This window comes from Pogoniulus pusillus, chromosome 9 (assembly GCF_015220805.1).
Source record: "Pogoniulus pusillus isolate bPogPus1 chromosome 9, bPogPus1.pri, whole genome shotgun sequence".
In the NCBI taxonomy this organism is placed as follows: domain Eukaryota; kingdom Metazoa; phylum Chordata; class Aves; order Piciformes; family Lybiidae; genus Pogoniulus; species Pogoniulus pusillus.
This window is the reverse complement of record NC_087272.1, coordinates 38,394,524-38,401,361: the sequence shown is the minus strand read 5'-3', so window position 1 is coordinate 38,401,361 and position 6,838 is coordinate 38,394,524. Positions and strand designations below refer to the sequence as shown.

The 6,838-nt window shown below is 53.0% G+C and overlaps 1 protein-coding gene, 1 long non-coding RNA gene and 1 other non-coding gene across 5 annotated transcripts in view; 1 reads left to right on the top strand and 2 right to left on the bottom strand.

The window, feature by feature from the left end:
• Positions 1-1,376: 1,376 nt before the first annotated feature.
• LOC135178362 (uncharacterized) lies at positions 1,377-5,669 on the bottom strand. Of its 2 annotated transcripts, none has more exons than XR_010303483.1 (4): positions 5,445-5,669; positions 3,036-3,141; positions 2,544-2,625; positions 1,377-1,659 (listed from the first exon to the last, which is right to left on the bottom strand). It is a non-coding gene; the product is annotated as an uncharacterized LOC135178362 (long non-coding RNA). The 2 variants fall into 2 exon arrangements; XR_010303482.1 differs by having other exon boundaries at positions 5,449-5,668.
• LOC135178528 (small nucleolar RNA SNORA26) lies at positions 2,754-2,871 on the bottom strand. The gene has a single exon (XR_010303585.1). It is a non-coding gene; the product is annotated as a small nucleolar RNA SNORA26 (small nucleolar RNA).
• A 455-nt stretch (positions 5,670-6,124) lies between the features above and the next one.
• USP46 (ubiquitin specific peptidase 46) overlaps positions 6,125-6,838 on the top strand; it is a 38,277-nt gene continuing 37,563 nt past the window's right edge. The window contains exon 1 of one of the 2 annotated variants that reach the window (XM_064149275.1): positions 6,125-6,439. The gene's annotated coding sequence lies outside the window, so the exon portion shown is untranslated. Of the gene's footprint in view, positions 6,440-6,574; positions 6,643-6,838 lie in introns of those variants that run through there. The other variant, XM_064149276.1, reaches the window with a different exon arrangement.

Below are 6,838 nucleotides of genomic sequence, written 5' to 3'. Positions count from 1 at the left end.
GAGAGCTTGGAGCTGATGTGCTCTATCTAGGTCTAGCATCTACTGACCAGAAAAAGAGGATTTTTTCCATCTCATGAGCTGCTGTCTGCCTGCATTGAACCAAGGGGAGTACATGGGATGCACTCACACCACCCCTTAGATACAAGTGTGCCAAGGCTGTGCCCTCACCTGGCTGTTTTGCTCTTTGCATGACCTCAAGAATCTCGGATACACTGGGGGATGGCATGAGGAAGAGTAAGGAAGATGCAGGCAGCTACCCATCAACTCAAAAGAATTGCTAGGACAAGGAGGAGCCATTCCTGAGCATTGCCTCTCAGGCTTCCCACTGAAGATCAATAGGGATGATTTAGTAAGGCCACAATGAGTCATAAACCTAACCCCAACAGGAATTAATGCCTGCATCTCAGCTTTAGAATCCTGGGAACAAAGCAGTGGAATGCCTGGGGAGAAGAAATCTCTTACTAAGGAGAAGTCACATAAACTCTTGATATTGCCAAGCTCCTCTGAACTCAAATCTCTGGGAAGGAACAGGCTTCCAAAGTGGTCTTTCAGCAATTGTTGCCACTGAAAAAGAAAAGCTTCTTTTCTTGCTAGACCTTTGCACAGAAGACAAAGCAAGCCCTGTGTCCAGAGACCAGGCTAGGGATTAGCACAGGTTCCTTCATAGAATGCCCCATGTTGGAAGGGACTTTTAGCTACTCCAATCTCCCCACCATACCCAGGGACACCTCGTAGGCTCAGCTGCTCAAGGCTTCATCTAGACTGGCCTTCACCCCCAGGCAGGAAGCAGCCACAGCCTCCCTGGGCAGCCTGTGCCACTCTCACTACCCTCACACTCGACTTCTTGCTCAGCTCCACTCTAACCCTGCTCTGCCTCAGCTCCAAACCATTGCCCTCTGGCCTGTCTCTAGAGCCCCTGATGCAAAGTCCCTCTGCAGCCTTCCTGCAGGCTGCCTTCAGCTCTTGGCAAGCAGCTCTGAGGTCCCCCTGGAGCCTTCTCTCTTCTAGGCTGAACACTTCAACAAGGAAAAGTTCAGAGCACATAAAACTTCTGGTAGCACTTTCATGTTTTATTCCAATTAATCCACACAGACATTGTAATAAGTTACAGCATTTAGAATCATAGAATGGTTTAGGTTGGAAGAGACCTCAAAGCTCATCCAGTTCCAACCCCCCACCATAGGCAGGGACATCTCCCACTAGAACAGGTTGTTCAAGGCCTCATCTAACCTGACTTGAACACCTCCAGGGAGGTTGTGGAGCACAGAATCCCCCAATGTGATCAAAGATCACATTGGGGGATTCTGTGCTCCACAACCTCCCTGGGCAACCTGTGCCAGTGTCTCACCACCCTCACTGCAAACAACTTCTTCCTGACATCCAGCTCCAATCTCCCCTCTGCCAGTTTAAACCCATTCCTCCTCCTGTCATTACAGGTTAAGAAACAGGTCTCATCAAATGGTGAGCTTCATCTGACTAGGCATGCTCACTGAAGGTGTGCAGTCTTCAGCCACTGCTTGTCTGGATTCCACTCTCAACACAATGCATTGCAGGTGGCAACTGAAGTCATCTGGTGTGAACTCAGAGATCAGCCACTCAGGACATTGTAAGCTGATGTTTATTACTGGCTGAAGTTCCTTGCACATGCTGGATTCCTCCCTGTAAAAGAATCACAATTAACCAGGTTGGAAAAGACCTCTGAGACCATCCAAGTCCAACCTAGCACCTCACCCTTCTAATTAACTAACCCATGGCACTAAGTGCCTCATCCAGCCTTCTCTTAAACACCTCCAAGGATGGCAACTCCACCACCTCCCTGGGCAGCCCATTCCAATGCCAATCACTCTTTCCACGAAGAACTTCCTCCTCACATCCAACCTAAACCTGCCTTCGTGCAGTTTGAGGCTGTGCCCTCTTGTTCTGTTACTGGGTGCCTGGGAGGAGTTTTGTTTCATTTGCAGTGTCAAGCACACAGAAGAGGTAACTGGCTTAGGGCTGAGCTAACAGTGATATGAACATCCTACATGGCAGAGTCCTGGCTGCATAGACACCCTACATGGCAGAGTCCTGGCTGCACGGACACCCTACATGGCAGAGTCCTGGCTGCACGGACACCCTCCATGGCAGAGTCCTGGCTGCACGGACACCCTCCATGGCAGAGTCCTGGCTGCATGGACACCCTACATGGCAAGAGTCCTGGCTGCATGGACACCCTACATGGCAGAGTCCTGGCTGCATGGACACCCTACATGGCAGCAGCCCCCATGTCAGAGCCTTTTCTCAACACAAACATCTTCATTGCTACAGACAGTATTTCCCTTTCCCATACTATTCATGAGGATTCCATCCCAGAGGACCAGGCAGACTGGAATGAGTGTTGGAATTAATGGATCCATCATCATAAACTTTCCTTAGGTTTTTTCCTGTTTAGATTAGTTCAAATCAATGTTTGTTTCCTTCACTTTTCTGGTAAGGACTATCTGAACTTCTTTCCATACAGAAAGCAATCTAAACCATCTGATAATCCTTTTTGCACTACATACCTGGAGACCAAGCAATTTACAGGGAACTCTCTTCACTCAAGACATTTATCACACAGGCTCACAACAAACAGGCTTGAGAAACCTGAAAAAGGCAAGATTCAGATGAAACAGACACAAAGACCCAGACAGCATCAGGTACCAGTTTAGGATCTACCTACAAGCTATTAATAGCTGGTTTAACAGCTTACTAAAAGTTTATCAGTCTCAGGACTGTGTTCCTCTCAGCATGATCCAAAGACAAGGTTCAACTTCACCTCTGGGTTTGAGAGAGAATTTTTATACCCCTCATTTTTGGCCACTTAAGACACAGCCAGACTTAAGAGGGCAAAGCATAAAAGGGGAGTAGAACAGAACACCATGATGTTGCTAAGATGATGTGAACTTAGCACTGACTCAAAAGGGGTATTACAATTTGCTTGAAATTCATGAATTATCAAAAGGAGGAAATGTTTAAAGCTATCTGTAACTATCATTAGTCTAGAGCACACTTACCTTCTGTTAGAAGGCACTTCCTAGGGAGTCCCAAGCTTTGCTTTGGGTTTAGGTGTGATCACTCATGTCTAGAATATCTCAAACCTGAGCATGCCAAGTAGGACTCCTAAACAGCACAAAAAACATAGAGAGGATTACATTTTCATTTATAGTCACAGAATCAAGCAGGTTGGAAGAGAGCTCCAAGCTCAGCCAGCCCAACCTAGCACCCAGCCCTGCCCAACCAACCAGACCATGGCACTAAGTGCCCCAGCCAGGCTTGGCTGCAACACCTCCAGCCACAGCCACTCCACCACCTCCCTGGGCAGCCCATTCCAATGCCAATCACTCTCTCTGCCAGGAACTTCCTCCTCACATCCAGCCTACACCTCCCCTGGCACCTCCTCTTGAGTCTGTGTCTCCTTGTTCTGTTGCTGGGTAGCTGGCACCAACCCCACCTGGCTACAGCCTCCCTGCAGGCAGCTGCAGACAGCAATGAGCTCTGCCCTGAGCCTCCTCTGCTGCAGGCTGCACACCCCCAGCTCCCTCAGCCTCTCCTCACAGGGCTCTGCTCCAGGCCCCTCCCCAGCCTTGCTGCCCTTCTCTCCACACCTGCCAGCACCTCAACAGCTCTCTGCAATTCAGGAGCCCAGAGGTGGACACAGCACTCCAGGGCTGGCCTGAGCAGTGCTGAGCACAGGGGCACAAGAACCTCCCTTGTCCTGCTGCCCACACTGCTCCTGAGCCAGCCCAGGATGCCATTGGCTCTGCTGCCCACCTGGGCACTGCTGCCTCCTCTTCAGCTCCTCTCTGCCAGCACCCCCAGCTCCCTCTCTGCCTGGCTGCTCTCAGCCACTCTGGCTCCAGCCTGTAGAGCTGCTTGGGGTTGTTGTGGCCGAAGTGCAGGACCCTGCACTTGGCCTTGTTCAGTCTCATCCCCTTGGCCTCTGCCCACCCATCCAGCCTGGCCAGGTCCCTCTGCAGGGCTCTCCTACCCTGCAACAGCTCCACACCTGCTCCTAGCTTGATGTCACTGCAAGCTCACTGATGCTGGACTCAATCCCCTGCTCCAGATCATCAGTGAAGATACTGAACAGGACTGTGCCCAGCACTGATCCCTGGGGCACACCACTAGTGACTGGCTTAATTGTTCTTATTAATGTGTTATTAATGGCAATTTTGATAATTTTGTTATGAATTCCTTTATTTTGTTATATTGTTGAGGCACTTAGTGCCATGGTCTGGTTGGTTGGGCAGGGCTGGGTGCTAGGTTGGACTGGCTGAGCTTGGAGCTCTCTTCCAACCTGCTTGATTCTGTGATTCCATGATTTTTGTTATATTTGTTAACTTGCTAACCTTGCTATTAACTTGCTAACCTTGCTATTTACTTAACTTGCTAACCTTGCTATCAACTTATTACTCGTTGTTGCTTGTTATTAATTACAGACCTCATAACTCCCATTCTACAAGGTTACAGAGGTCAGTTATGCCAAGATTACCAAAACTTAAGAGCAGCATCTTTTAAAACTAGATAGAAACAATGCAGAGGTTATTAAGCCCAAATTGATTTTATACTTGGCACTACCCTAAGGCTAAGTAAATGTCTAGTCTGAACAAACTGATCACAGCATCACCAAGGCTTGAAGAGACCTCATAGTTTGAGTCCAACCCAGCTAATTGATGCATTTTTGCCTTACATACACCACCTATCAAATGGTGCAGAGCTGAGCCACAACAGACAGCAAAAGTCACTAGCACAGGCATTACAAGACTGTGCCCTAGGCCTTAGCAATCAGTGACTTTGCTTGAAAGGTTGGTAACAAATTCAAGTGCCTACAGCATTCTGTACTCTGTACCTACAGTTTTCCTGACACAGCCTGTAAAAAATCACAGAATCAAGCAGGCTGGAAGAGAGCTCCAAGCTCAGGCAGCCCAACCTAGCACCCAGCCCTGCCCAACCAACCAGACCATGGCACTAAGTGCCCCATCAAGTCTTTTCTTGAACACCTCCAGGGATGATGACTCCACCACCTCCCTGGGCAGCCCATTCCAATGCCAATCACTCTCTCTGCCAGGAACTTCCTCCTCACAGCCAGCCTAGACCTGCCCTGGCACAACTTGAGGCTGTGTCCCCTTGCTCTATTGCTGGTTGCCTGGGAGAATGAAACCCTTGGACTGAGACTTTGTAGCACTTAAAGCACACACGGCGAGGAAGTGCCTGTTGGCGTTTGTATCCTTCTGCTTGTTCCTAAGAGGCGTTGAGGGGCACATGCGGCCAGGAGAATATAAATACACACAGGCACTCCCTCATCGTGCATATTTTAAGTGCTGTAAAGCCTCAGGATTCAAAGCCTTTCATTCCCGAGGCCCAAAGCTTGATCTGAGGAGCCCCTGGCTGCGAGGCATGAGGCAGTCGGTGCGGCCCCTTACCTACCGGCGCCCGTTGGGTGGCAGGACCGCAGCTGCCCCGTGCTGGCTTTCCCCTGGCACGGCCATGCCGCTCTGGGGAGCAGCCGAGCGCGGCAGGCCAGCGGACAAAGCCTGCAGGGGCACCTCCAGCCTTCGGGACGCTTTCTGCCGCCTTCCTCCTCGCTGAGCGACCATCCCGAAGAGGCCGCATGCGGCTCATGCCACACACTGCGGAGGAAGAGATCAATCAGCCCGCGGCAACGAGGGGGACCGGGGGAGAGGCAGGGGAGCTCGACCGCTTGTGCCTCACGACAGGATGCAGGGCGGAGAGGGGGGCTCCGCGCTGGGTTTTTGTGAGGGAAAGGTTCTCTATCCCCCTGTGTTGACTCCCCGGACCACCGCCAGGCTCCGAGAGGGCAAAATGTGAAGGGAAGATTCAAGCAGACCCCATGCCCCCCACCCCGCCACAAGTCCTTGTGAGAGCGACCGCCCCAGCCTTACCGCGGCGGAGGGCAGCGCGGAGAGAGGCCGAGAGCGCCCGCGGGGGGCCTTAAATAGCGCCGCGCGCTCCCGCGAGACTCCGCGCGGCGGCCGCCATTGGCGGGGCCGGCACACGTGACGCCGCGGGGGTGGGGCTAGCTGAGCCGCGCCCCGAGCGGGCGGCGCTGGGGGGTGTGGGGGCAGGGCCTGGCGGCGGCGGTGGTCTGCGGCCGCCTGCCGCCGGTGTGAGGGGGCTGCCTGCTGCCGCGGAGAGAATGGCCCCAGCGGCTCCGCCGCGCGTCCTGCGGGCCGGCTGCCTGCGCTGGGCCTGCGGCTCTCGTCCTCGCTGGCACAGCGTCGTCCGTCTCGGCCCAGGCCGCAGCCTGAGGGGCCGGCGGCTCACGTAGGCAGAGGAGCAGAAGCGCCTTCGGTGCGAAGCAGCAGCTGCGCAGCGGTTTGGAGCGACTGAATACCGCTGATCTGCCGAAACGCCCGTCTGAGCCCCGCTTTAGGAGGCTTAGGATCTGCCTGTAAAGGTAGGGGAGTAAGCCTCAAGCCAGCTTTAACACCCTTAGCGTCACAGCACCTGCGGCTCCGGAGCGCTCCTGCCTGCGCTGCCAGGCCGGGGCGCAGCAGCCAGGCCCTGCGAGTTAGCACACAGCACGAACGCAGGGCATGGCTGTGCTGCTGCGCAGCTGAGACGAGCTACCTGACTGGGACACAGCTAAGAGATTTTAGGGTGAGTACCAGCAGATTAGCATCAACTGGGGGTTCACAGCACAGAGACTTTGAGTTGCCCAGCAAAGCTATAGTAGGAACCACGGTATAGAACCATAGTATCAAGCAGGTTGGAAGAGACCTCCGAGCTCAGCCAGCCCAACCTAGCACCCAGCCCTGGCCGATCATGAGCACTAAGTGCCTTATCCAGTCTTTTC